The 13,221-nt window shown below is 32.4% G+C and overlaps 1 protein-coding gene across 45 annotated transcripts in view; it reads left to right on the top strand.

The window, feature by feature from the left end:
• The window catches only part of foxp1b (forkhead box P1b), a 289,418-nt gene that overhangs the window by 97,357 nt on the left and 178,840 nt on the right, over positions 1–13,221 (top strand). For 5 of the 45 annotated variants that reach the window (XR_015492854.1, XM_087255911.1, XM_087255929.1 and 2 more), the window contains exon 1: positions 10,306–10,407. The gene's annotated coding sequence lies outside the window, so the exon portion shown is untranslated. 45 annotated transcript variants of the gene reach the window in all.

Genomic DNA, 13,221 nt, shown 5'->3' with positions numbered 1-13,221 from the left:
ATATTTAAATGAGGAAAATATACATGCATTATCATGTGACCAAAAAAAGTCTGCAAGTTTACAGTATACAGCATGCTTTAGAAATTCTGTGTATTGAACTGCACAACCTTAAAGTAACAATGCTAATCAAAAGAAATAAGATTTGGCTCACCATAGAACAAAATTAATTGATTTATTTTTTTTTATTTGACATGTTTGCACTTATGAGGAAAAAGCTTCATTTTAAATGTGACTGATGTGCCAACATGGGCTCATTCTGAAAACATAGCCCTGTATATGTTTATGTAGAATTATGTAGCCAGAGGAATGGCTGTATTTTCTCTTTAAAACTAATGTTACAGGGCACCGTTCGTTAATGACACCGTTCGTTTTCGCGCTTATTAGCTGATCTCTTACCTCTATGTGGACGGCTTTTGCGCTGTTACCAGTTTGTCCAGTGGCTTGCCGCTTACATGGCAGTATTTGAGACGTAAAGCAGAGTTGACCATGCTGATAGAGTTCAAGTCCAGCGGAGAACAGTTCCAGAAACAGGTTAGACAAAAACACAAGGCAAAAAAAAAAAATAAAAATTAAATAAACAAGTAAATAACAGGGTGTGAATGTGGTAAAATCTGAAAACGTGATAAAAATCAGGCCACCTTGAGCCCTTTTCTTTTTCTGGATTGCTTTTCAAAATGCTGTCGGTTGGGTTTTGTGAAGTGAGTGGGGGCTGGTCAATCGGTGCTTTTTAAAACAGTATCGGTTGGGTTTAGGGAAGGGGACAACAGCGGCCTTTGGTGGATTTACGTGAGAACAGCAGGCACGAATGGCACTCGCTGGAGAAATTTAAGATCTTAAAAAGCGTACACAACGACCTCTGGTGCATTTACAAAAACAAAAACTGCAATAAAAACATACCTCCTGGGGTATATTTGGTGCTCTCCAGAAATGTATATAGGGGTACATAATCAGAATGAGCCTGGGTTGGAAATTGCCATTTGTGTGACTTGTGTGGTAAATCAAACATAATTGTTTGAAAACATTGGCAGAGGCATTTTTGGAGTATTTTTACTGTACTGTAAAATAAAAATAAAAACTTAGAAAGGGTTTCATGTTTAGGTTAAAAAAAAAAAGGTTGACGTTTGCATGAAATTGCTCTACTATTTTTAATTTTTTTTGTTAATATTTTTTCTCAATGTAGTTGTTTTAAAATTATAAAAAAGTACAAAACCTCTCTCTCTTTATTTATATATATATATATGTATATATGTATATATGTATATATGTATATATGTATATATATGTATGTATGTATGTATGTATGTATGTATGTATGTATGTATATATATATATATATATATATATATATATATATATATATATATATATATATATATATTTGTTATGTCTCACTTTTGGAATGCAAAACAACTTTGTTTTTAAGAATATTTATTGCTTTTACCAATTGAATAACAAAAACATATTTATATTGTATTCTTTTTTTTTAGTTGCTTATCTTGTAAGTGTTTTGCAAACCGCATTGGCACAAATTTACATTTTGGACAAGTTTGACCATTCGATTGGGCAACAGCACGTTTATCTCCCTTTTTTCCTTCAACTGGGCAGACAAAATAAACATTATCACACTGTAAGATCATGCACAGGATTTGCATTTGCACATGTACTTTTATCCAATGCAAAAAGGCTTATCTCAAAAATTTTATACAGTCCACTTCATGTCCACATCTGCTTTTGTCTGGACTCCTGGTATCACCACTCAACCACAATACCGCAAGTTCCAGTAAGTGTATATCCACTTAAACTCTGAGTGCGTTTTCAGAGAGCTAAACAGCAGGGGAAAAAATGATATTTGCATGCTGTGTGGTGCCTGCCAAAGGCTAAATTGGAATGCCTGTGAAGATCATACACTTGATTATTTACTTTATTTGCCTCATCCTCTCGTTTTACGGCAACCACAAAGATGGAAATTCCGAGGTAACACCAAATAAAAAGTTGTATATTGATGCATGTTAGGGCGCAGGGGTGGATTAGGGTCCATGTAATAGCTCTTCCGAGTACATTTTATTGCTTACTACAAAAAAAAAAGTAATTCTGTGTATCAGCATCAGGTTGAAAATTGCTTTGTATTAGCATTAGCATTTGGTAAGCTCCTAATTCCCCTGTTTCTACAGCTGAGTGTGTTTCTATGCATTTACAAGTGCTTCCTATTCGTAGGAGTTCACTTAAATCTCTTTTTCTGCCAAAGCTATGAACATAATAAACAAGCCAGCATGGCTAAAGCGCCACACGGGGGAGATTGCTAACGAGAAAGTTAAATGCTTACGCTAGTCACACAGTTGTTTATGCAGAACTCCAGAGAGCTTTTTGAGTCTGCTGTAATAAAACGAGTTTTTAGAGCGGTAACATCTAAAATGAATGAATTAGCACTAGCTTTTATCCCCTCATAACCATGAAGGTGTCAGCATTTCCCTTTATACTGGAAGTTTCAGATGATAATATTGTATGGATGGTTATCAGAATCATACTTACCAGTACTTCAGTGTCCGAAACATACTTTTTAAATATATATTATTGGTACTGTAAAAGTGGCATTAGTCATGAATTGAATATAAATGTAACAAATGATGTTGATTTTGAGTATTAGAAACAGTCTAGAAGGCTAAAACCTCCTTGAAGAGGCCGTCCCCCTAAAAATGAAAATTCTGTCATCATTTACACACCTTTTACTTTGTTTCTTTCTTCTGTTAAACACAAAAGAAAACATTTGGAAAAAAATGGGAAACCTGTAACCACTTACTTTCATAGTATTTGATATTGATTTTGACAATTAGAATACTAATATATTTAATGTTTAATTAGCACCTTAAATGTATGTAAAATTAGTCTTAATTGCTTGTAAATGTTTTTGCAATAAGATAAATGTCAGATGGGGGCCACGGCGGCTCAGTGGTTTGCCTCACAGCAAGAAGGTTGCTGACTCAAGTCCCAGCTAGACCAGTTAGCGCTTCTGTGTGGAGTTTGCATGTTCTCCCCATGTCTGTGTGGGTGGGTGCTGCAGTTTCCCCCACAGTTCAAAGACATGCGGTATAGGTAAATTGAATGAACTAAATTGGCCGTAGTATGTGTGTGTATGGATGCCTCCCAGTACTGGTTTGCAGCTGTAAGGGCATCCTCTGTGTAAAATATATGCTGGATAAGTTGACGGTTCATTCTGCTGTGGCGACCTCTGATCAATAAAGGGACTAAGCCGAAGGATTTTTTTTTTTTTTTCATTTATTTAAACACTTTTTAGCTTCTAATGAATTGTTTTTTGTTTTTAGTACTTTTATTTATTTAAGTATATTTTTCTACATACCTAAACACCCTGTACTATCACTACCTTACTAATCATTAATTAGCATCTAATTAGTAGTTTATTGAGCTAAAAGTCTTAGTTAATGGTTTGTTAATACGTAAGTTGTATATAAGAATGTAATGTGTCCCTTTTTTATCATCTATTAAATGATTCCCAGCCGGGACTCGAATCAGTGACCTTCTTGCTGTGAGGTGACAGTGCTAACAACTGAGCTATTGTGCAGCCCATGTTAATAACAATGAATATAATATACTATATTTTACTTGTTAAGACAGTAATTGCATTCAAACCTGTGATCCAAAGTAATCTAAAAGTAATCCAAGAGCACAGGGAATACATTTCCTGAAACGAGTTATCCAATACATTGCGTTACTGACCTCAATTTCCATCATGTAATCTGTAATCAGTAACAGGCTATAGTTTTAAGTAACCCACCCAGCACTGTTGATAACTTAATGAATTCTGCTTTCTTAGAGGGGAAAAGGCTTTGATATAGCTGGTCTGCCGCTGCGCCGGAGCGAGTCTTCGTGACAGAATCTTTGTACTGAATGGAAGTGATGGCAGTCAGGCAGGCTGCAGTCTCGCTTCTGTCAGAGGAGTTGTCTTCAGCGAGATGAAAGGCAAATCTGTCCACAAAAACGCTCCACGAGGAGTGTGCGCCAGAGTGTTTGTCACATATATCACAAAGCTCAGTTTGTCTTCTTTTCATCTAAAGACGTGCTCTGTTTTTTCTTTTTTTTCTTTTTTTTACATCACTTTTCAATTCCTTCATCCAGCTGAAAAGAGATGACCATATTTTTAAATGGGTCAAATTGAACGATGAAATGATTATAGACGGTGCTCCCGACATCAAATGAATGCTTATTTTGCTTCTTTTTTTCTTAAGTAAGGTTGTGTTTGTCTTTTTTTTTCACCACGTCATTTTGTTTTCTTTGTACAAGCAATGCAAATACACTGCATGGTTGAACTCTTTTTGGCAAGACGAAAGTGAAATCATTAGCACATTGTGGAACATAATCAGGTAAGCTATATACTATGGGCTTGGTCTTAGCTTGCCTTCCTTAAATATTCATCTCACAATGAGCAGATTAAATTAATAAATCATAAAGCATTTTGTGAAATTTAAAGTGTGTTTTACTAATGACTCACATATACTTAAAAATAAAGTTTATTTATAGGCATTAAGGGATAGTTATCCCAAAAATAAAAATGTACTCAACCTCAAGTGATTCCAAATCTTTGTAAGATTTTTTTAAAAATCTATGTATTTATTTATTTGTTTTGTGAACACAAAATAAGATATTTTGAAAAACGTTTGAAACCATTAACCATTATCTTCCACAGTAGCAAAAACAGAACTATAAAAGTGAATGTTTTATTGGCATTAAAGGCATAGTTTATCCAAAAATTTAAATTTACTCCACCTCTGGGGATTCCAAACCTTTATGCTGTTTTTTTTTTTAAAAATATTTTGATAAATGTTAGAAACCGGTAACCATTGACTTTTACAGTGGGACAAACAAATACTATAAAAGTCAATTGTTACCAGTTTTAAACATTTTTCAAAATATCTTCTTTTGTGTTTCACAAAGTCTTAGTTCACCCGAAAAAAAAAAAATTTACTCAACCTCAGGTAATTCCGAACTTTCATGAGGTTTTTAAGTTATTTTGAAAAATGTTAGAAACCGGTAACCATTGACTTTAATAGTAGGACAAGCAAATACTATAAATGTCAATGATTACCAGTTTGAAGCATTTTCCATAATATCTTCTTTTGTGTTCAACAAAGTCAAACAGGTTTACTTTAATGGTTTAAAATAAAGTTTTTCATTGCCATTTAAAAGGGATAATTTACCCAAAAATAAAAATTTACTTAACCTCAGGTGATTCCAAATATTTGTGTTTTTTTAACATATTTGTAAAATGTTAGATACCAATAACCATTGAATTCCACAATAGAGTAGTGAGTGGTTTGAAACATTTTTCAAAATATCTTATTTTGTGTTCAAAAGTCAAACAGGTTTACTTTAATGGTTCCATTGAGAGCCTTTAAAATCTGTTAATACCTGTAAATTATTTTATGTTTTTATGTTGTGGAAAAATAGTTTTCAGATATAGAAAAGATACAGTTTGTAGAAATGCTGTTTGTTGCTGTTTAGTGAATTTTTCACAAAAAAAAATTCTTTGTGTTGGAAAAATGTTCTTCAGTGCCATCCCTGTGAAAACCACTTTTTGGTTCTTACTGGCATCTTTATTTATAAGAGCGTAGGTTGATGTTTATTGTTCTCTAGCTGACATTTGCTATATTCATGGTCAACATCAGTTTGGCACTGCCTCGCTGTGGTATTTATTTGAGGAAGCAAAATCCCTTTTTAGGGATGAAGCAGCACCTGGGCTTGACTTCTTAATGGAATAGCTTTAACATGAAGTAAATAAACAGCTTGCATTTGAAAGGGATGCGTATGTGTGTGTTTGTGTGAGTGTGTGTGGGGGAGCGTACAGTATTTGTGCTGTGGGTAGTAAAGGAGATACGCCTACACTGGTTAGCTGAAGTTTTGTTGTGGCTTTTAAAATCTGTAATAATAGTTAGACTTTGGACTTTGTAAAAGGTGACGTGTCATTTCTGCACCTCTTTTGGCTTCAAAAAGAAACACATGTAATGTAAAATGTAATATGTGTCACAGTTCTTCAAATGGGAAAGTAATTCAGTAATTTCACTTTGACACGCTGCTCTTTTTTTTCTTCAAAAATATCTTTAAACTAATTTTCTTAATTGGGCTTACTTGGAAAAAAACATATTAGGTGTTAAATTATATTAATATTTTACTGAAGAGTTATTTTAAATCCAGGCAACATTCAGAATGGCCACTGCTGACATAACTGATTAAACAACAGCAATTCAATCCAAGAATTATTTGGACGAGAAATGAATTGACCAATTTAATAATTGTTAGCTGAAGGTTCTTGTTAACGATGGATATGTGTGTGTGTTTTGGTTGATAATTTATTCAGATGTTTTAAATATTCAAAGGGTAGTTAAATGTTTATAGTGTAAGCTGAAAGTGACATTTTTGAATATACACAAGTTAACATTGAAATTTCACTATCATTTTTTTTAAAAGAAATAAATGCAGCCTTTGTGAGTATCATAATGTTACCAAACTTTTGACAAGTATGGCAATGAAATATGGAAGTAATATGATAAGCATGAAGTAAAAAATGCAATATATTCAAGGTTTATTATGAAATTTTGAAATATCATAGCTCTGGGTGAGTGAATGGGATTGCAAACCGCATATATATGAGATGTAAAAATGTTATCAGCATTATTTTTATTTATTTATTTATTCATTTATTTATTTATTTATTTTATTAAGTGATCAATAAAAACAATATCTGTTGGATAATCCAACATCTTTTTAATGGTTGAATATAATGGTTAAATCTATGCAAACTTGTTTCTTAAATCATCATGACAATAATGTTGATAATGCCAATGCTATTAAATCATATTATAATAGCCTTGTGATTAGTGAGTCGACACATAGCACCCAGGTGCTTGCGGCGACCCGAGTTCGATTTCCGGCTCAAGGTACTTTGCTGAGCCTTCCCCTATCTCTGCTCCCCACACTTACCTCTCTGTCAATCTCCACTGTCCTATCAATAAAGGTGAAAATCCCTAAAAAAAAATTACTAAAAAAAGCTAATAATAATTATCATCATAATAATCAATAATAAAGATAATAGTTATCATCTACAACATCGTTTCTCAGATTATGACAACTATGATGATGATAATATTAATAATCATCATCATCAATACTACTACTACTAATGATAATAATTATAAATGCTGGGTGAGGTATCACTTTAAACTGTTTGGGTAAACCTGTTTTTTTTTTAATGCTTGTTATTTCTAATATTTTAGGCTGAAATTCTGAATAATATTGAAACAGATTACAGTGTTAGTGCATGGGCAAGAGAGCATGGATAATATCTGTCACAGCTCTGGTTGACTTTTCACTGAAGGCTAATTCAGAATATCAAACAAACAAAAATGAGCAGGCATGTTAAAAGCTGATCTGTTTACTGTGTGTTTTGCAGCAGGTCGAGGACTGACCACTTTACTTTTTATTCATAAACACAATCCCCCCAAACTCGAGGGAGTAGAGGTAAAAAAGAAAAGAGAAAGAAGCAAAGAGCTGAAATCCAAGACTGAAAACAGGAATGACAAACACCATTAGCTAAAAAATTTCCATCTCATTGCAACTATGTTATTGTTTACTTTAGCATACACGTCCTAATATGGTTTCATGTCTGTTAAAACAGTGCTGAAGGAAGGCCAGGGGCCCCGTAAAGGGTACAGGCCTTTAAACTGCCACTTACACAATAAGAAACAAATGTCACAGGCTTTGCCTCTCATTATTACATTATTCAGCCATGCCCACGTCTCGCCGCGTGAGCGCTAATGGTATTTGGGCTTTTTCCCTGGCTGAGTTTGCTTTCTCTTTGTCTACAGCTGTTCAGATTTTGTCCCTTTTTTCTTATGAAATAGCTTGATTAATGCTGGTGGGTTGTTGTTTTTTTATTTTTTTATTTGTTTTGTTATTTGGTTATTTTTATTAAGAGCATGTCAATGGAGGCGATTTATAGCATTAATATAGGTGATAGCATTTATTTTACCTCACAGTTATAACAGGGATGTGTGAAGTTTCAGCTCAAAATACTTTTTTGAAGTTGTCCTTTTTAGACTTTAATCCAAATTGTGCTGTTTTGGTGACTGTTGCTTTAAATCCAAATGAGATTGTGTTCGTTTTAAAAAGGGGGCGGAGCTACAATCACTTTTTGCTAACAAGAGAGATGTTGTCACTAATGGGCGGGGAAATGAAATAAATAATTTTTTTTATCTTAGATGCTAGCTATCTTCACACACTGTTGCCACACCACTGTGCTTAAACTCGTTATAAAAGTGATTTTTGCATAATAGGTCCTCTTTAATGTAGGGAGACTGAAGCTGCTTGATTTAAAAAATGTTTTGTGGTATTATGGAATTAAGAGCTTTTCTTTTTTGTTATGAAAAATTAAGTCATTCTGAAAATGTGCATTTTTGTGATTTTTTTTTTATTATTATTTCTCAAGATTTTATTTTAATATTTTTTTTTAGATCTTGAAGTAAATTCTGAATTTATTTATTTGTATTTAATGAATTATAGACAAGTTATTAATATAATATTGAATTAATAATAAATCACTTGAGACAATGTCATATCTCAATTTATTAGTTGTAAAAGTGTTACTGCAAGCTAATGCTGATACACAGAATTGCATCAAATGATTCTTATTTTAAATAGTTAATGGGTTTTTGCCTTAAGTCTATAAAAAAAGCATGATAGTTAAAATTCAAATAAACTGAACAGCTTACGATGTAAAGCTCTAATTAAACATACACAAACTTGATTAATAGTTAATGAATGCATTTTTAATTGCAGTATTTTTAAGTACAGTGTTCAGCATATGCGAGTACACCTCCCACAAATCTCTCATTTAAATTAATATTTTTAAAATTTATATTATTATTGAATTAATATTATATTAATATTAATATAGGATGCTTTACAATATTCAGTACTGAAACCAAATCTGGAGCTAATTTAACAAAATAACTTACAATAGTTCAAAATTAGTAGCTCAAATTTATATGTTAGGGAAAAAATATTAAAAACAATTTTCAAAAATAGCAAAAATCAAGAGAAACAAAAAATATTTACAATTTTGTTGAAATATACAATATTTTGCATGAATTAAAATGTATTATCTTTCCATTTCTAAAGATGTTCTGACTAAATATTTTAATAAATATATCTGTTTAATAAGTCTGTTCTGTTCAAATGCACCACTATATATTACCCATAATTACTGAGAAACTGATAAAAATATTCATTTTCAAAATGAGGTGTGCTCATACAGTATAAGCCAGAATTATTAGCCCCCCTGATTTATTAGCCATCTGTTTTTTTTTCTTCTTCTAATTTCTGTTTAATGGAGATTTTTTTTTCAACACATTTCTAAATATAATAGTTTTAACAACTTATTTCTATTGACTGATTATTTTCTCTGCCATGCTGACAGTAAATAATATTTGACTTGGTATTTTTCAAGACACTTCTATACAGCTTAAAGTGACATTTACAGGCTTAACTAGGTTAATTAGGTTAACTAGGCAGGTTGGAGTAATTATGCAAGTTATTGTATAACGATGGTTTGTTCTGTAGACTATCAAAAAAAAAATTATATAGCTTAAAGGGGCTAATAATATTGACCTTAAAATGGTGTTTTATCAAAATAAAACAAATAAGACTTTTTCCAGAAGACATTCCTTGGTCTGTTAAACATAATTTGGAAAATATTTAAAAAAGAAAAAAATTCAAAGGTGGGCTAATAATTCTGACTTCAACTATATTTGCTGAGAGCTGTCCATTTTGAATTTTGTAGAGAATAACAACAAAAGAAATCAGATAAAAGAAGAGCAAGAATTGTATCTACATTATTACTGTATATAATTCTTATTATATATATATATATATATATATATATATATATATATATATATATATATATATATATATATATAATTAACATGAAACAAATGATTCTTATATATAATTTGATGATTTTTATCTTTATTTTTTGTTGGGGGTAAAAAGTGTTTTTTAAAATTAGATGAAACTTTTTAAACATTTTTCTGCTAAATCACTTTGGTGGATTTCTCGATCTATGATTTGTTGCATCTTTCTTTCTCTCTCTTGCTTTCCCTCTCACTCCCTCTCTCTCTCTCTCTCTCTCTCTTTTTCAGCCTTCGCTCTTTTGTTTGTTGTGGTTGCCTGTTCACTGGTTGCCTGTGTTTGTCTTGTTTTGCGATATATCAGCTGAAGAGACGCTTGCAGTCTTTCAGAACAGTTCAGTGCGAGTCTCAGGTTGTGTCCCTCCTCATACACAACACTCCAGCTCAAGTCGACCAATCAAGCTCTTTCGCTCTCTCTCTCCTCTGATTGGTGAGTATCTCTGGGACTTTTATTCTGCTTGCGATTCTATCAGTGCAGGTGGCTTATAAGTCCAAGAAACTTCATCAAATAGACTGATCAAACTGTTAATGGCAAGAAAAATGACAGGACATGGATTCTTTTTCTGTAAATCTGCCAGAAAAGGGCTTCTAGTGGCGAGATCTCTCTTGTAGGTTAAGGATGTGTCCGGCCTCGACTCAATCCTAAAATCCTCATGCTTCTGATATTTGCTCAGCGTTATCTACAGCTGTAGATGAATGGCATTCTGGGACATTGAGGAATGTTGAAGGTCAGCCGCTGTAACCTTAGATTTGAATCAGACACACTCTTTAGCACAGGCTTGCTCGTTATCTGTGGACATTATATTGTCATAACAGAAGGTTAGATTTGAACAGGGAATTGTGAGGCATTTGTTGAAATTTTTTTTTATTTTTGTTTTTTTAACCTTTTTCTTTATTAATGCAGTTTATGTTAGTATTTTATTTTCTTTAAATTTTGTATTATTATTTTTTCTTTTTTCTATTTGTATTTTTTATGTTTGTTTGTTGAGTTTTAAAACTGAAATACTGCTTACACATTTTAAAAAATAAACCAAGCTTATTTAAAATACATGAATGTATATTAAATACAAGTGAAGTTACTTTATCTAATGTTTGTCTGTTGTTATTTTTTTCTATAGAAACTACATCGAATAACATTTTAGTGGGTGTATTCTGTAAATCCTGGTATACATTTTTGGTAAATAAAAAAAACAGAAGTAATTAATTAATATTTTTAAATTAACTTTTATTTATGTATTTGCTTTTAGTGCATTATTACAAAAAATAAATATATTTATGTATATTTACAAAAAAAAAAAAAAAAAATATATATATATATATATATATATTATTTTTTTTTTATGGAAACTAAATTAAAATGAAAATGATATTTTTACAATATTATATTAATTATTTATTGTTAACATTTTACTTAAAAAATTAAACAGTAACTTTTTTGTTTCAGTAACTTTATTTTATTTATTACTTTGATAACAAGATTTGGTAACTAAAGATGATTAACTGTCATAAAACATTAATATTTTTAGTGGTCCAAAAATAGACTGCATTTTCTTAAAGCAAATAAACACTATAACCTTGTTATTTTAGACAAAATTTTGTTAAGCATATTTTTGACACTTTTTTACACCTCTATTAAAGCAACAGATTTTATTCTTATTGACCCCCTTATCTTTCATAGATTACACTGTTTTCTCCTTGTTCTCAGTCTCTACAGACTGCAGTAAATCAGTGACTGTATTTTCTGTGGAGTGTTTTGTCACTTTGGTGCTGGAATAAATTGCTTTGATTAGGTTTGATGCTGTTGAGTAATACCATATGAAAAGGGTTGCATAGATTGAGTTTTTATTCTTTCTTCTTCTTTTTTTTTTTTACTCTCTCAAACACCGTCTGGCTCAATCCTGCCTAATAAGTGCAAAGACAGATCAGCCATTGTCACCTCCCAGAATGGAGGCGGAAAGGACATAAGTAATCCCTATTGATTTTGACATTACAATGTTGTAAGTGATAACTACGTTAACAGGCGCTATAAAACCAAAGCCCTAATTAGGCCGTATTTCATACTAACCATTAGGTAGGCTTTTTAATTCAACTATGATCAATTTCCAGTGCGTTTTGCGTTTAAGAAAAGGCAACACACAAAGCCAGCTTTGTCTTTGTGGTGAAAGGGAACGGCATTGTTTTTAACCTTCTCTTAATGAACTTTGTGAGGCTGTTGTTTGCAGACGTCAAGGTCGAGTTCGTAGAATGGCTGCAGGTTTTTTGTAAACATGTTTACATGCAGACATGTGTAAATACTGTACATGTGTGCAGGCTCGGAGAGGCCATACCGGTTTACTCAGTGTTGTTGTTGTCTTTTTTTTCTTCATTCGATCTTTTTAGCACCTCATGAGCGTATGAATCTGTTTGTGCAAACGTCTCTGTGGCCAAGCTTTGTGCACCTGCAAAAAAAAAACTATAGTTTCACAACCCCTTAATGAAGCTTCAGCTCACAATGAGCATCTGTTTGTAATCGTGGGCCACAAGTGATCGAAAATAAAAAGGCAGTGAAAGTAAAAAGAAAAGAGAGAAGAATGCTTGAGCAGCCGTGGTATTAAATATGAATTAATGGAATGAAGCCTAGACGCGTCTGTAGCGACGAAGAGAGAGAAAAAAAAAACATTAATAAAATTTATGTTGCTGGCACGTAGGTACATTTGGACTTAGTATCCTTTAATTAGAAGTGAGATATTAGCATTTCATAGGGATTTACAGAGGGAAGCGGCGGCCACAGACAGGAGCACTTTCATTGGGCTCTGTTCTGCATGTAATGAGCGGTGTCATTAGTTGATGGAGAGGATTCTGCCCCGGCTCTACCTTGAAAGGCACGTCATTTACATACTTCTTAGGAATACAGCCTATAATGGATTCCTCAATGAATAAAATAAAACAGCACTTCTTTAAAATTTCACGAGTAATGTGCACTGGCTCTCATTCGTTTGTTGCTTCGATTTGGCTCCAAGTCAATCTAGACGAGGTATTGAGGCGAGATTGACTGATGTCTGACACCTTGTTTATCTGGAATAAAGATGTTTTTTTTGTTCGACTAGATAACAGTTAGACAAGGGAAACACAGTCATGTTAACATCTATCATTTGCTTGTGTCTACTTATTGTGAAAAACATGTGCAATTTACATAATCTACAGTCGAAAAAAAAAAAAAAATCTTTAATCATGGTTTACCTTTTTGCAGTCAAAAATGTTTTGC

Source organism: Danio rerio, chromosome 6 (genome assembly GCF_052040795.2).
Source record: "Danio rerio strain M-AB ecotype USA chromosome 6, GRCz13ab, whole genome shotgun sequence".
Classification (NCBI taxonomy): Eukaryota; Metazoa; Chordata; class Actinopteri; order Cypriniformes; family Danionidae; genus Danio; species Danio rerio.
Note: the sequence above shows the minus strand (reverse complement) of the source record. Positions and strands in the feature narration are given on the sequence as shown.